At 41.4% G+C, this 18,075-nt stretch overlaps 1 non-coding gene across 1 annotated transcript; it reads right to left on the bottom strand.

Moving 5' to 3' along the window:
- Positions 1-6,128: 6,128 nt before the first annotated feature.
- On the bottom strand, positions 6,129-6,200 carry Trnae-cuc (transfer RNA glutamic acid (anticodon CUC)). The gene has a single exon. It is a non-coding gene; the product is annotated as a tRNA-Glu (tRNA).
- Between the last annotated feature and the right edge of the window lie 11,875 nt (positions 6,201-18,075).

Raw genomic sequence — 18,075 nt, 5'->3', positions numbered from 1 at the left:
CCGATGCCGTCTTACCAAAGCAAACAAACAACCAAACAAACGAGCGGACGAATCCAAGAAACAAACGCATCAAACGGGCAGGTGGCATTGGTGGAGTTTGACGCAAAAGGGGTTTGGGATTTGGTGCTCGGCGTTTGGGGGACGTAAGGGTGTCGTGTTCAAAGGCCGTAGGCGTTAGTGGAGTGTCAACCGACCGTCAGTGAGAGACAAACCCCGTCGGTCAAGTTCATCCGTGCGTGCTGGCTAGGGAGGTTGGGTTTGGGTCGGGTACACCCTGAGACAACGTGGATAGGGGAGAAGATGATACAGGGATCGAGATAATGACAAAAAGGAACTAAATAGGAACATAACAACGCACCATAATTAGCGTGTGAAGCGAATCATCAAATGGATTCCATTTACTGCCAGAGGCATTGGTTGCTATTTGCGTACCTTCAGTGCGTGTGTTTGTGTTGGTGTGAACATATGATTAGTCAAGCGGAGGCCGAGCAAAAACCATTGAAAAACAATTATGAAGGAGCAACAATATTATGTTTAGCCACACAAACACAAGTGGTTCATTGATCTGTTGTGTCAGGTACAGTTTTCATTCATAGGTCACACGAACAAGGTAGTTGAGGGTAAATAGAACTTAAATGGATTTCGTTACAAGGCAGCAGCTTGGTTGTGTGTATAAAGATACCAAAGCGAACAGGATTTATGTATAAAATGATTAAACAAGGATGTTAACTATTTTGCTATACTTATAGCTGAAAATATTGTGTTAGAGAAACAGAAATTTCGTAAATGTTACAAAGGCAATGGTAGTAAGAAAAAGCAAAAATACTACCATGATGCTAATTTAAAACTATTCCGATAGTTCTAAATTTCAGTAAGCGGCATCATTAAAAAAAATGTATAGGTAAATTAACAAATTTTCGTTGGTCGTCGATTTAGACCAAAGTAAACTTGTTAATTTGGTTAACACAATCATAACCTTCCACTGTTTGCTATTAACTTTTATAATATTAGCGGATTCAGTGAGATAATAGATCAAGGTTTACGAGAATAAGCCAAGTTGAATAAAACATCGATAAAATATCGTCTAACATAAAAACCCATTCTCTTTTTCTACAAAAGTCAAAAGAAATAATGCTAGAATGAGGTTATGATACTTTGGCGAAATTCTACAAAATTTAGTTTTAAAATTGCTTGCATGTAGAGCAGTAAAAATTTCAAAATTCTATCTAAATATAATTGAAAACAATTAAATGAAAGGAATGATGCTAAGGAAGCTCTCAAGATTGTGGTACAAAAACGGATCGAGATCAATATAATTTGTATTAGCACTTGGTACAAAAAAATTAAACCAACAGATTTTACCAAATGAACTACTTAACAGATGAAAATATGCTTTCCTATCTTTTTAGGTCGTTTGAAAAATCATGTTGATTCTTTACGTTTCGAAATGAACGAACAATGTCTAAAACTAATGTAAAATCCATATAAACTTCAAATATAACTCACATCAAATTAAGATCAACTTTGAACTATTAACGCTATCAGCAAAATAAAAAGTATTGTAACCTTGATTAAAAGTATTGTTCACAGCGGTCATACGGGCAAACTGAACAATAATGCATGTTATTGGAGTTCATTCTAAGAAACTCCGTGCTCGGGATACTAACAAGTTTAAAAAGTTGTTCTAGAAAATAAGGGACGTCGATCTCTCCTTGAATCTTTGTACCAATTTTGGTTAGCAGTTCACTAATGTTGCTATATACATGGCTTATATATCATAAACTATGGACAATAAATGGTACATTAGGGTATATCAAACATGTCAAGCATGAGAATGATACACATCCTGTTTCGCTCAAGGTTCGTGCCTCTTTAGTATCTTTCAATTAACAAGAAAAAAGAAGAAATACACAACTTCATCATCATGAAATGCTTTCTGCAACAAATGACATTAAGATCCCCGGTACCGAGAAGGGCATCGGGATAAAAAGCTTTCCCGTCCACGTCACGCGTCTCGTGATGGACGTTGAAAACGTTATAGAGAGGATTCCTTCCCCCTCCTCTAATCGCCACTGCCACCCGCAGCCGCCCAGACAGCGGAACTCATTTACGCTTGGCGTGTCACGTGCGAAAAGTGTTTCGGGGAAGGGGAATGATATAGAATTAAAATCCGACCGGAGTGAGCTTGCTCCTCTTTCCTCCGAAATCTCTCTCCGGGTGGATGTCGTCACGACAGACAAATCGTCCTGGTAAGCGTCTGGCTGCGGTGGTATAAAGTACGCAGCCAGTTGCCAACAGTGGGCGACCTGGCGCCTCCATTAGCATTTGTGTCAGCAAGCGAAACCCGGAGACCGTTTCAACCGTTTCGGGGTCGTCATCTTTCGCGCGGAAGACGATAGTTTGCATACACGAACGGTACAATCGCTACTTGAAATTCCGCAAAGATCATTACGCTAGTGCTCACGATTTGACAGTAAAACATATTTTGCAAATATATTTTTCATAGCACCTTTCCGCTCCGGGAACAACGAATGGTTCTTGGGCGTTCGATCGACCGCTACCATCTGGGTGTTTATTCATATTCATACCCTCACCAGGAACATTGCCGTATCGTTCCGGCCCGGGAAAAGATCGTGACTCCCGCGGGTGATTCGGAGACAAGCACCGACTGAATTTTGCATGCCATTTTCCCTCGGTGGAGAAAAGGGAAGATGATCATGTGGCACTTTCCCGCTGCACGCCGCTTTCGTTGAGTTTTTCTCTCGGAGTAGGATGCCTGGGACACGTTCGGTGTGAGCAAAAGAATTACAGCGCTCCGGAGGATTAATATCGTGTTTAATTTTGTCAAATGTCATAAAAGCGTTGGGCGGAGGGTTTGGGAGACACTTGCGCCAGCGAACAAAGCAACGACGGCACACAATGGCGACGTTTGGGAAGCACGGGATTGAACTGTCCGTCAGTGTGCATTCGTGGTGAGCATCATGTTGAAAAGTTAATTCAGTTATGCAGGTTGCTGCTTACGGTTGGCGTATTTTTTTCCACAAGAACGTAAGAGAAAGAGAGAATGTAAGCGAAAAAAGTTCTAGTTCCTAAGAGGACTGCGTAACTGCGAGCAGTTAGTGAAGCGACGCCTGCCATTCGTGCGGCAAAGAGTGCCGCATAAACCGAAACCATAAATCAATCACGCGACTTTCGCTCACCGGAAATGGCAGCCGCTGTCAACCTGCCGGCGGAAGCCTGATCTCTGATGACTCGTGCGCTGACAAATTCTTTGTGACCTTACAGCATTCCTCATCGTGCCATTCTGCCCACTTTCTGCTGTAAACACAGCGTGTTCACTGTTCCGAACTGGCAGCTTAGACTACTTATGTTTAATGGACCTGTCTGTATTTATGGAATAACTGTAAGGCTTTGTTACTGCATGTGGACGCCCAAAAGAAATAAATCATAAAAAGTAGAATCTGGATAGAGAATTTGGTATGAAATTTGATACATATTGCTTTATCAACATCCGATAGCTTTATCATTAATGCATCATTATGATAACGGCTTTTTAACAATTTTTTCAACAGAAACTAAGATGCGGATTAAGGGTTCGAAGGGCCCCAAGCAGCTATAGGTCCTAAGAGGCAAGAAAAAGGTACGCTACGTAACATTTTCATCACAAAAATGTTTGTTAATGTTTACTATCAGCTAAAATACAAATCATTTCTAATGTTATTCCATAACATTAGATAAAATTTTATGTGCATTTTTGGCGTTCGAAATCATCAATAGTTCTCTAACAGTTTATTGAATATTTATTTTCATGTTCAAAACTTGATAAGTAATTTATTTGTTTTTCTTGTCCATTTTAATTCTTAAAATAGGACAAGTTTTAAAAATGTTTAACATTATTTCTATGTTTGGGAAATGTGTAAGAAATGTATTTTCTAATCTAATTATTTTTATGATCCTAACATGTCTCAAGAAAATATTGTAGAATGGTGCCATATTTTAGATTCGGTGTTTCAGGTGAATACTATTATTTTCAATAACATATAACAATGGAGGAGTTCCATCACCAACATATAATCCATATCATTTGAAAGAAATTTGATGAAATATCAAGTATTTGATGAAACAATTTAAAAAATTCCAATTCCAGTAAAAACATGTAAAGGCCCTTAACGCTCGGGACCCCTAGCAGTTGCTTAGTTTGCTTGTCCTATCTGCAGAAGCAAATCAATTAGAATGTTGCTTATAAGAAATGTCGATAAACATATTTCTTTTTCAAATTAAATCGAACTTGGTTGATTGTTACAAAAAAAAAAATATTTTACCTATTACAAAATAGAGATAAAGTCGTCCGCACCATATGTTTTTTTAAATGAACACATGGCTATGAGCTTTGAGAATGTTTTCAGCAGTTAGTGCATATCAAAACTAACAAAAATTAACGTGTATGGTGTCCATTTAAATTTGAAATTTGAACTAATTTATTGATGTAACAATTTACATCCTCTGGTTAAATTTTAGTTCCATATACTATTTATGGATATTTAAGATTGTTTCGCGTTGGTTTAAATTCTAATCAATTATGATGTTTGCATTTGCTTATAGCAGGCGTTGAATAAAAACTTAAGCAAATTGATTTCTATCTTTTTTAATTTTTTTATCACAATATGGTTTACAATTGATTCAAACACGATCTGATTGAAAATTGAAAACTATACAGAAGCAACTTACATCATTGGCCTTCAAAATTAGCATGAACTTTTCCTTGGCTGACTTCAGAATCGGTTCCTCTCCTCCGCCGTCTTAAGAAAAAGGCGAGAGATCATACCATGGCAAAGTTGTATCCACCGCAGATGAAACACTTCCTGTTGCCAGCTAATTCTTACGTTCGCGGGCAAAATCCAAGACAGCGTTCTTTCACAGGCGGCTGCAATCGCACCCGGCCAATGTAGGTACGTGCCCTGAACGGCCGTATTTCGCACGAAAGTTTTCCGCCTAGATTGGGTCGGACAGGGATTATGCGCCGTCGTTTCGCTCATTGCTTCGATTTTCTTCCACGAACTTTCGACGCGGGCGGTGCTGCAAAGTGTGAAATTGAAATCGATTTCGAGACATCCAGGCTTAAACCGATAAACTTTTCCGTCTGCTTGCCCAACCGAGCCAGCGCTAAGCCCCGCGTACAGCTTTTGGGGGCAAGTTTTGTTTCCGGCCCGCGCTCGCAAATAAGACATTCGGTTTCGGTTTCGCTTGTGGCAGCGACGGCGTAACGATACTTCGCCGATAGACCTTCATTAGCATTAGGCGAGGAGAAGAAGAAAAAGAAAAGGATAAAGAAAAAAAACTAACGTTCGATGGGGGAAAGTTTATCAATTTACTTCCACATTCCCCGGCGCAGGCAAGGCTAAACTACGCCACGCCTTATCGGCTCGATTAGAACGTTACCGACGATATCCCGATGTTCGCCTGATCACTTCGAAATGGGGCCGAATGGAAAAAAGTCTCCGAGCACCAAACGCGGTAATATCCTTCTCAGATCCGTTGGAAAATCCTTCGCTAGAGGGGCGACGAACATCGGAAGGAACATTGAAGCGCAGATTATTCGTGCAAATTCTGAGTTATCGCGCTCTGGGAAAAAATTACCGAGGAAAAATGAGTTACGGCACGAAGGAAGGAAAACGGTTTCAAACACGCATGCCATTATAAGTAGGTGGAAAAGTAGGTGAGCGATCTAGTCGGATTTTCCCAAAACCCAGCGGTAGAAATAACTTCTGTTGATGTGACACGTCATCAGTTTCATGGCCTTGCTATTTTTAAGAGATTGTTATCGTTTCTAAGCGTCTAGTCGTAAACGACCATTTCTTGGCACTCTTATGATCAATAGCAACAAATAAGAAAATGTTCCCATTTTGACACCAACAATGTCAGTATAATCTATAAAATGTTAGCATAATAAACTATTTACGTACGGTAATATAAACAAACATAAAGAATTATTTGCAAAAAGAGAAAAATCATCAACTTATCTCATTAGGGGATTGAATCGTTGACTTATGTACACAAATTTAAAAAAAATCCTGAAAAATAAATAAAACCTTAGCCAATACTACTTACATGTAGTAAAAAAGTGATCTTTCCCATACCGGGAATCGAACCCGGGCCTTCCGGGTGAGAGCCGGATATCCTAACCACTAGACAATATGGGATGTGCATAACCCAAGCGTGTAAATCCATTCTGGTCTTGGTTAACTCACCAAACAGCACCAGTTGCACCAACGTCATCGAATGTTTGCAATAATCTATTCTTGCCATGACCGCCTCGGACCTTCCTCGGCCCGCTAGCTATACCTCGAGCTACCCACAGACGCACACTATCAGCCTGTTTTATGATTGCAGAAAGTGTCTTGCTGCTTCGCGAGTTCGCTCGTAAACATAAATTAAATAAATTGACGAAAAGGGAGCTCGTGATCATAGAACTATCACTTCGTGACACGAATCAGCCATCAAGGGTTTCGGAAAGTTAAGGAAAATCCCTTCCATCCAGCAACAGATATTTTTATTAATCTGTTGAAATATCATACGAAGACGCAGAAATTTAATGGCACTGGAAGGGTACATCTTCATCTATACCGTCACTGAAATAAAGTGTCTTTGAAATTCGAGTTTTTTTATGAAGGCAAATGTTAGGCTATCGAAACATTTACTGAAATCTTGATAAAGTTTGTACCATTTCTTAGCCATTTGTGTTCCATTGTTCTATAACTGTTATAGAATTTCTCTAAAATATCACCTGTTAATATTATCTACCGGTTTTCAGACGAAACTAATAGGTCACTTGAAAAATAAATAATCTACAAGAATTGCAGTTTGTTTCATTCATCAGCACTGCGCATTATGAGACGTGATCCTTCCGGAACGTAGTTTCATGTCCTTAAGCTCCACCGTAGCTTCATCGCGTAATGTTTCGTTTTTAATTCATTTCCACCTCGACTACACTCCTGCAGCTAGCTCATCACTTTCAGCATCATAATTTGGCTCTCATGACAGGTGTCAAATTGACGCTTTCACGGCTGAAGCACAAGATGAATATTTCAAAACGAAGGAGTGAAATGAATAAATTTAAACTATTTTTCACATTTTAAAGGCAGTCTAATTAATTCGCAAATTATCGTCCTATCTGGTTGCTAACATGAAATGAAGGACTTGTATTTTGTGCTGACAGCATTTGGATTTTCGTTATCACAGAATTTCGAGACAGTTCCAAAATATCCTTTAATGATTCCTAGTGAGAAAATATAATTCTTCAACTCAGATAGCCTGAAAGACTTATTCAAGTTTCGTCTTTAACAATCAGATCACATATGTGTAAAAAGTGTGAAAATATTTTTAAAAAAATATGCCTTGACTTCATAATTCGACCATAAATTCTCAGTTATTGTTAAATTTCGGGGATCATTAACATTGATCTAGAAAAGTGAGGTCTGCTCTTGTGTTTTGAACTACTAACACTGTTCTGACGCTTTGCTTGAAATTAGGCTTAACTGGACCGAGTCTCGTCAACTAATCCTTTTAAATGTCAGTACGCCATCCACCTTTTGTCGTAGTTGTACACAATGCAGTAGTAGTAATTTCGTTTTCCGTTTTTCAAGCAATAGCAATAACCCCGGATTTGGTCAGTGCTTGAAAATCGTAGCCGCGTTTCACAGAAGTTAGTGCTACAATTAAACGTTGCAAATCCGACCACGCTAGCGGCTTCAGGATGCACCCCGTAGCTTTTAGCTTCCGCCAGGACAGTAGGGAGCGTAGCGTTTCCGGTGCGCGAGCGAATTTCCAAAACCATCACTGTATCGCTTTACTGCCCGAACAGGCATGCATTGGTAATCGGATTATGGAAAAAGGATTTTTGCCTACCTTCCTCAACTAGCATTGCGCGCCGGGGACTCTCCATCATCGGCAGTGCGAACGAAGCGCTTTTCCGCCATGGTGCGGCCGGCTTCCGGGCTGCAGCCAACGACGACGATAATGATGATCCTGATGAGCGAGCAGGGATGCAGAAAAATTCCACCGTCCACTGTTTGCTGACTGTACCGTTGTGTACGAAGAGGAAGGAAATTTCGACGCAGTGATCAGATTTATGGTGAGTCGATTTGCTTGGTGTCGTCAATTGAATTGTGTTCAGTGTTTCATCAAATACCGTTTCCTCGTTTTGCTTCAAAAACTTTTAAAAATTTAATTTCATTGCTCTGGGGAATGTACTTTAGGCAAGATTTTGACTAAGCAAATGACGAAATGAATCATTAAAAATATCGTACATGTACGACTAATATTTGTGATTGTAATCCGTATACACTTCTTGATAACACTCGAAGTGGTTTTGTTAATTTGAATGTTTCTATGATTAATAGTGGACCAAAGTAACATATAAATAATAAACATACATCTCCATTTTGCACTTAATCTTTTTTGTGTTTCAAATCATCCAAAGCTTAACCAAACCAACTTTTTTTCTTGTTTGGTAATACGATTCAGTATAGTTTTGTGTAGTGATATTTCAATGTAAAAAAATCAAACCAAATTAACTAATCGGGTCCACTGTAAAAATATTTCATTAAAAAAATTATATCCGCTATAAGCATTAAGAAATCTGAAATTCATTTAAGATTACCATGGGACCAACCTAGCTTCTTCTGGAGTGCATAAAAGTAGTGGTTAAATAGCGTGATTGAATAATTAACCTCGTGTGCACTACGCTACCGCCTGCCTTTACGAATATCTTTACCAAAGTGTCTCAGCCGGAAGAGCTGGATTAGTTAAAAATTAAAGCCCACCCCTAATTAGGTTAAATATTGTATCGGAAGCCATCGGCCGAGCTCGAAATGTTCAAACAGACCGGCCGGATGAATAATGAACTAGGTTGCACTCTTCGCTTTAACCGGAAGGGTCGGTACGGCACGCCATGAGTGCACCGGCATGTAGAAGCAGCCTGATGGGAGTGTGTATGCAGTTTCAGACCGCAGCGAAGGGTCGGTCCGCAGTTCGGTAGTGTTGACGGACGGTTGTCCATTAACCATTAGTGCTATTCATCATCCACTCCCCCTTGGTCTGACGCTGCCCCGCAGGGTGGAATCATAACGGTGGACGCGCCGGATATACGGGAACGATATTAAGCAACGATGGTTACAGTCCTGCCACCAGCGGATCAGAGATTATCCTTGAAGGGCGCCATCATCGACCATCGTGATGGAGGAAAGGGAAGGGGATTGCTTGAGGAATTAATCGATGATACCGGAGCTTAATGGAGAAAACGCGGTTTTGGCTGTATGGAAGCGCAAGAAGCGTTACCGACAGCGACTTTTACGCGAGATGATGAAAACCCTTTCTTCCCGTGATACTTTAGCATCAACTCGGAAAACAGGACGATGAAAATGTGTTTTTCCCACCTGCCAATTCTTTCGTTGCTCTTGGGTCGTCTTTTGCTTGTGTGTTTCGCTTGCAGCATGTTATCGAGAAACCCTTTCAAGAATGAAGGAAACACCCGGGTGTAGGGGTGGATTTATGATTGATCGTCGGTACGTACTTCGGATAGTAATTTGACCAGCATTTTCCAGAAGCCATCGAACTGATCGGACAAGCTGGGTGGTTTTCCGCGTGACGGGGTGAGCTATGGGGGAAATGTAAATTTATCACATGTGTTAATTTTTAATCGCGCATGAAATTGTCATACCGACAAGGTTCAGTTTCAGGCGCTTTTTCGAAGCTGCACAATGCTGCACGTTCCGTTGTAGATAATGGACACAGGTTACACAGGTTACAACTACTAATGAGTAACGTAATGCATCTTGGCGCTTACCTAAAAATTGTGTTTGAAAAAAAAAAAACTGAAGCTAGTTTTTATCGCACAGAGGAATTAACAAAACGTATCTGCTTTGTAAAGGAATGCTAAATCTTTACCTTTTCTACAATGCTGGAATTGCAAGATATATTTTTGCTGGAAAATGGATTGAAATTTCTTTACAGAATGAAATCTCTTTATCAAATATAAAAAGTTTATATATTCAAAGTGTAATAAAAAACACCAATTCTCCAATCCATACTTGTTTACAAAAGGCAGCAACTTTCGTGAAAATGTGAGGAAATGTCAAGCCTTATTAATAACGGCTGAAGTTTTCACTCCACGCTAAACATGAAATAATTATGGTAGACTAAACTGGTGCTTGTAATCATTGCATGTTGTTATTGCACCCCTGCTTGATTAGGGTTCGGAAGGTGTTTAAATTGGCTTTAAGATACATCTAAAACTTAACTTCAATAATATACTTAAAGGGTAAACCTGTGTTTGTAAAGTTCAAACGCAATAATAATTAAAAATTTTTAAATGATCATTAATTGGTAGCTTTAACATAAACAAAATTAATTATTTAAAAGTGCTATAGTTTGTGAGACTTTCTTAGTGATAAACATTGTATTTAATTGCAAAGCAACTTTTTAAATATTTAAACTTAGTTCTACATTTTTTTATTATCTTTTCCCTGTGGCATGGAGTTGCTTTGTAATTATAATTTGTTTTTTACATTTTACCTTTCTAATTTATTGGCAAACGATTCGTTTTGCATTCGCATCATTGTCCACAACCATGAATCACCGTGCGTTTCCCAAATTTAACCGAAGATTATGTGAAAGGGCTCCTTCTCGTTCTCTATTTGGAATCCAATCCAGGCCAACTCAACATTGAAATCCTATAAAATTTCGCCAACGTTTGGCACGATTTCCGGGGCACGGGAATGCCTCAACGGGCTTGGAAAGGAAGCGTAACATCGCAATTTTCCCATTTGTGTCAGTTCACGCTCGCGCCACCGCTCGCATAGACAGGCCGGAAGAAATCGTTTGCCGGGTAGCTGGAAAGATTCTGTGGGAGAAAAAAGGGATAAAAGAAAACGCGCCAAACTCCCATAAAGTTGTCTTCTACTTTACGAGGCCATTAAAGTACAAACGATGTGTCATATTTTCACACAAAACCCGTGCGACCTGTCGAAACAGCAGCAACGGCAGCAGCAGTCAAGAGAGAGGCGTCGTGGGAAATTGTGATGCGTTGAAAAGCGCCTTTTCCAACGTTGTTGTGTGTCGGAACGGTGTGAAGCATCGTTTGCACGCCGAACAAGTTTACGCTTTCCGTCCGCTCCGTGGCCTGTCAGGCAAAATGTCCCGGTTCGGCGTTAAGCAGGCCGGGAAAATGGGGCAAAAAATGCGCAAACATGTGTGCGGGATGTACACGCGCGTGACGAAAACCCCGAACGCATTCGAAAGTGGTGCAGATTTGATTTGGCGCGGGCACAACATCACGGGTACGGGAGTTGTTTGTTGAATCACTGTTAATCACTCAACGAAAACGCGCCCGGGCCACCTCACGGTGCGCTGACACCGATGCTGGTGGGTTTCCCGTGGGGCTTTGGTTCGGGGTAGATGGTGGATGGTTTTCCCGGGATTTGGCTGGCCCATCCAAGTCGGGCATCGGAGGTATGAAATATCAATTACGAGCGAATGATATTCCCTTTGCGGTGTGAGTAATTGTAGCGGTGCGTCAAAGCTCGGTGCTTTCGTTTATTTTGGCTACCTTTCGCAACCTTTGACCGCACGTCGGATTTGCATTCTAGCGGAAACGGGAAAGGATAGCTTCTATCAGTTTAATTCAATCAGTCAGGCTTGTAGGCATGTTTGTTTTCCTTTGCCATCGAATGGGAACAATTTGGATAGCTTTGTTTTTAATGCAGACGCATGTTAAACATGGTGAGCCTTTGCAGATACATTTTGAAAATAAAGTATCCCCATTCAAGGCTTGTTATCGCAGCGCATACATAGCCTAGGGCAACCATTTACACGGCATGTGATTGATAATTTTTAATTGCATAATCTATCCAATGATCTATAATCCAATTTTGTATATAATGAGATAGTTCTATGTAACTTTGTTAATTTCGGTTAAAATACAATATTAATGAAGTTTAATAATTAATTTAATAGTGCAATTAGAAACCCAAATGCAAATGTTCGGGCAATATTATCTATAAATAGGGTATGGTAAAATTAGCCATTTCAAAATAAAACCTAATCATTCCGGCAATGATCTGGATTAGGATGGCGTAAACTCATTGGATTCTTTTTGACAAAATTTTTATTTCTGAAAATTTGGTGGGTATCAATGTTTGTATGGATTCCTAATGAAACTGCACTTCGACACTTTTGTCCCTCGATAACACTCAATTGAACGCCGCTTAAGTTTCCTCCCATCCAGCAGTTTGAACGATGACACTGGTTCGCTTCTGATATGGAAAGCTACGTTATGAACCGGCACCAGCATATTACAGTTTGAATGAGTTAGCAAGAGCGTGCTACCCGAGAGCCCAAAGTTTCCCGATGGAGTGAAAATGTGGAGCACATTATGGTGTGCAATAATTCGCCCAATTCCCTTCCGGCTCCTCCACGAACCCTTCAAAACGTAGCCAACTCATATCGTATTCCTAATAAGGCTAGAAACGGGCGTACCAGCACAATTTTAAATGCGGAAAACTTGTCGGCGCCACTCGATAGCGGGGCTCAAAATCCTCCACATCAAAACTCATCCCTCTGCAAGTCCTTGCGTTAAAACTAGGTTTTCATTTCCCTCCAGGCTGTTCGCATGCTCATCATCGCGCCCCGTGATATTGGTGTGCCGTCCTACGTGGGTGTATTTGAGTGCCACCTAAAGCGTCTTATTGTTTGGGCAAGGTTGTTGTGTTTGGGGTGCATGCAGGGTTATTTGAAAAATAGCTTCCTTCATTTCATTTCAAATAGGGCTTATTTTAGGAGCAAAGTAGTGAAGCGGAAAGTAACATATAAATGAGGCTCAAAGTTGAAAACTCTGCACTGACGAATATTAACGAAAATAGACAAATAAACAAACGTTACTGTTACTTGAGTTACCAGGCGTTATGCTGTAAATTTAATTTCTAACATTTAAGGTATATTTATCATTAAATAAAATCAGTACTATTTTTTGTTGGCAAAAAGAGAGGACAATTTATTTTACAATTTGGGAAGTGGGCAACAAATCGTTAATAACGTTCTGTGGCTTATCTAGGCTTCGTAAGCATCATTTTCGGGTAAGAGATAAAAAGTCAAACGGTGCCAACAGCCAGCTTCCTCGAATCGTATCGAGTACAACACCGTTCGATTTAGCCAGTTTGAAATTCAATACGAGGAAATTGCTTTGGAACCGACATTTTCCAGCGTAAATCCAAACCAACGGGATGACACTTTGAACTTTTCGAGCGCGTCCTAAAATATGTAACGCCTACTTGCGGTCCGCAACGAGTTTCAAACGAGTTGGGTTCATTCAATTTCGCCGCAGACTAGGCCAAAGTTCGTCGTTTTGCTTTGGCTCTTGTCAGTGTTTGTTTTTTCGCGTTGTTACCACCAGGGCAGAAAGGACCTGGGCAACGGTTACTGCAGCAGTCGAAAAGTGGAGCTGGAATGCGGCCACATTTATTTTCCACGAGTGCCAGCACGGATTATTTGTGTGCCCCGGAAGTTTTCCGATGCAGTTACCTGCGGAACTATGACACTATGGGCAGGCGAAATGAAAAGAAAAAAAAAACATGCAGAAAAACGGTGAGAAAAACAAAACTGACCCACGTTTGCAGCGCCGCATGCTGTAACTGGTGCGATGAAAATATGGTCGGAAAAACGCCAACCATGCCACAATGCATATGGGGATGCGCGGTGAGAAAATTGCTTGCGGTCCAAAAGTCGCCCGCTCTACCCGTTTCATGCCGGGGATGGGGGTTTTCGGGGCACGTGATGTCGGGGAAATGGCTTTTCCACGCCCATCATCGGAGTGGAGTAAATCTGCCTCTCGCCCCGGGGGCAGAGGAGAACTAGAACGGCGCGATGGGGAAGGAATTTATGAAGAGAATGGCATTAAGAAAATCTAGAAACTCACCGAAACTGTAAGTGCATTCTCCTTGCGCACCGAAGATCGTTTCCTTTTACCGTTTCCATTTCCTGCCTTGTGACCGTTTGCGTTGTGGCCCGGTTTTGGAGGTGGGATCCGCGGGCGGCCAAATAAATATCCAACTAAACCTTCGTCGGCGCACGAAATGCTGGTCGAGTTTGATCCCGTTTTTCAGATTTTGCTCCGTCAGTTAGTTTCGCCAGTGGATGCGAAGCGACGAGTCAATGGAGAGGCAGAGCCGTTCGACCGTTTGGTGAACCGGGGTTTAACGAGCTCTTTCACTTGGCTAGGTCGTGAAAATTTTCCCGCCATCGTGTGAGTGTGTGAGCGTGTGGGTCGTGCCCGTTTTCTCTAATGTTTTCTGGTGGCTTTAGTGCATCCGGAAGAATAATAAATTGAACCCAGAATGGCATGGGAACAAAGGGAAGAGAAACAAATGCCGTGAGATAGTCTTCAGTGTAGTTTTGTTTTTCCCAGCCAAAAGCGGTAAGTCTGTGAAAGGGACGCGGTTACTTGGTGGTTTATTAGTTGCCGGGTCGCGACTGTATGTAGATTCGATCAGCACAAGCATGGCATTATTCTTTATCTTATTTTATTTAATGGATTTCCAGCATGGCCGAAAACGTGCTCCGCGTTGTTAGGATATGACTTTGGGGCGACTGTAAACCATTCAGCTAAATCCATTTTCGCCTCGCGTTTGTAGAAATAGTGCAGCGGCAGGGAGATGATGCGCTTGCAAACATGATTCACGGGTAGTCTGCAAGTGTATTAAGTTGAGTAGGTCGCTGGATGTGTTTGAAAGTTTGTGTGCATCGCTCGGGAGTTACCATGTGGAAACAAACCTTTCTTAAATAGTGAAGAAAATGCAGGTTAAATAGTAGATTAAACGTCTATTCGGCCCTAAGTTTATTGTACGTGTTGTTCAACCAAATTCCTAGTAAAAATACGATACGATCTCATGAAAGGTGTTAAGATTGGATAAAATGAAACTTACAGTTTTGGTGATTTAATGCAGTCTGTTTGTAACCTGTACCATTGGTTAGATTCATGCGAAAAAAAAAAACAAGAAAGACACATTTTAATGGCTAGTTTTCATTTTTCTTTTATCGAATTGATCATTGCATGGTTTTAGTATGGTGACGTAAACTTTTTTTGTGAGATTATAAAAATAGCTTTTATATATGTATAAGAGATATGAAATTTTTCATATTTTATAGAATAAAATTGTTTAAAGTTAGTAGAATAAAGTTTCAAAATAATGTAACAAAATCTGTTACAAATAACAGAACAAAAAGTAAACAAATCGCCACTTTGACATAAAAATTCTAGTCAAAAGAAAAGCGGAACCAGTCGTGCCTGGTTCCGATTTTCTGACAGCAATATTGCTGTCAATGGCTATTTGACATTATGTTCCAAAATCGACTGAGAGAATTATTCCTCGTCTAATAAGAGTTTTACTCTCCGTCATCACCTTTCACTGGAGATCAGGAAGATGAAACACTCTCTTCCAACTGGATCAAGTCAAGGAGAATGGCGCAATAAAGGAATATCTGCACACGACAAATTATTGTTTATTTCTTATGTTATAAGCTTACTGGATAAAATTCATCGAAAACGCAACGTTTAATGTAGTACGGTGTAAACATTTTTGGAAAGTGGCATTTTCGCTGAGCTACAAGTAGAAATCATTTGTTGTAATATTAATCTCTGCCTGCCTGTTCTTTATTATTCAAGTTGCATATAACATCCACCCTCATTCAGGCCCGTTAAGGCTGATTCTAAGCTGTAAAAAGGGTTCGTTTTTGCGTGATACACCTGTTATTTATTCATGCTAACTACATAACTACATACTGGTAATAAAATCGGCTTAGATTCTAGGTATGCATAGTCAACGAGATTTAAACTCTTGGACGTGCGAACCGGATCATTCGCCTCAGAGGCCACCTTCATCGCTCTAACGTGGATGAATACAGTTGAACTATTGTACAAATAAAACATTCTAAATAGCGCAACTGTTCGCCGTTTGCCCGTGATTACTAGCAGTTTGCGCAAACTTCCATCACACTCGTCAGCCGTAGCGCAACTATTCTAATACCGAATGCAAATTGAACCACCGTTCGGATTTCAACATTGCATGGTTCCCTGGCGGGCAGGTTCAGGTACTGCGGTGACCGAGGTGGGCGTTCTCAAATGTGTCGTAAATTCATTATGCTGCCACAGTGAGAGGGAACGGAATGAAGCCGTGGCGAGAACGGAAGAAAAAAACTATTGACATTGCCATCGGTTTACCGAATCTAACGTTCCAGCCCCGGCTGCCCTAATGGCCGGCTAGAGGATTTCTGGCGTTTTCAAATAAAGCCAACGTATCCAACGGCTGATCCAACGGATTCGGCTCGCAGTCGTAACACGCACGTACCAAAACGTAAAGCACAAGTGCGTTTGTTGCAATCGAAAAAAAGCGCACTCTTCAAAACGAGCCAAAACGGATGCAACACCTGCCGGATTTCGTTTGGCCCAACACTAGGGGGAACCTATACATCATCCGATAAATCGGCATCAAACCCCTTCCCGGGAGCTGAGGCCATCCCGGAACTAACCCAAGCTCCTTTCGGGTCGCACATGTGGCAACTGAGTGCATCAGGGTAGGAACGGAAAGTAACTACTGTTTCGGGAGCATGTTTTTCTGGTGCCGGTTCACACGACCAGACGTACGATGCACCGGATCCATCCTTCCGGGTTGCAACCATCGACGGACCGGTGCGTTTGAAATGGAATTTTTAAATTGTTCAATTTTAATTAAGTTTCGAGAGCACTGCCGCACCATGTCGCTTCCCACCCCCCCGTTCGCCCTTCGCCCCCTCGGTGGCAAGATGGAAAAACAAACCCCTATTCGGTAAAAAGTTTCGTCTTTCCTGCCGGATCTTGCGCTCCGATGAGCTCCCTTTCCCCGGCGGAAAGAGTGGTGCGACGTGCGCCACGCTGCCAAAAATGTGCGATTTTATAAATGGCTTAATTAGGTCAGAGACTTCGTGGGGATACGCGGGGGTTAGGGAGGAGGTTTTTGCCGGGAGTGGAGGTGTGGACGAAGAAGAACGCCACCGTTTTGCTAACTCCACGGGCAGAACGAGCAATCCCCGATGTGAAGAGTACCAGAAAAAACGGGTAAGAGTAGAAAAAAACAGGAGTGGAAACACATTTTCCAGCTGGCTCCCCTCCACTCATCCCACTCTTCCTCCCCCAGAATGGAGTGTGAACTTTCAGAACGTGGAAGGTAAACCAAACGGAAGTCATTCTCTCATGGGAGGTTTTTATTTCCCCCCGGATCTTCCTCTCCGCCCGGGTGGGTGGGTGTGTACCGTGCTAGTGTGGGAGTTACCGTGGAGTTTTCGGGTTCGGCTTTCCAGGTTTGACGGTAGGAACGCAGCTAGGGGACGTGGGAGCTTCGGAGGGTGTTTTTCGGGTGGAGTTTAGTTACGCCATTTCAAAGGTTGGTTTTTGTTTTCCTCCGTACGCGTTCGGTTTCGCAGTTTTTCGATGCAAACAAGTATGCGTTAAAAAGGTGATTTCCATTCAACATTATTTTAAACGGGTTACAGTTCAAGTGGCCACTTCAAAAATGCTTCATGTAACTCCATTGTTGTAATTCGAAACCACCGAAATCGCTGCCGGTTTTTTTCGTTTGGGTGTTTTTTGAAAGATCTAGTTGGATGTTTTCTAAAGAGCTCCCTAAAATTTATATCGCAGTCCTAAGAATGTTCAAATGAAAATTTTTACACCTAAAACAGAAAAACCAATGTTCTCCAAAGTGAAAGTTTGAATTGGCACACTTCTTGTCGAGAACTCTCTCTCTCTCTCTCTCTCTCTCTCTTAAAAGGATGAAAACAGAAAACAGATTGCTAGGCAGTATTGACCCTTTCAATCAACCCCTGCCCCAACGCTCCCTCAATCCGCCTCCAACTCACGCACACCACCATCTACACCCTCCATCATTTATTCAACGGACACCACATAAACGGGCCTAATTAAGTTGCCCATAAAACGTGCCCCATTCGAATGGTCATAACTTTTTACACCAACGGTTGATCCCGACGGCC

This window comes from Anopheles ziemanni, chromosome 2, assembly GCF_943734765.1.
Source record: "Anopheles ziemanni chromosome 2, idAnoZiCoDA_A2_x.2, whole genome shotgun sequence".
In the NCBI taxonomy this organism is placed as follows: domain Eukaryota; kingdom Metazoa; phylum Arthropoda; class Insecta; order Diptera; family Culicidae; genus Anopheles; species Anopheles ziemanni.
Note: the sequence above shows the minus strand (reverse complement) of the source record. Positions and strands in the feature narration are given on the sequence as shown.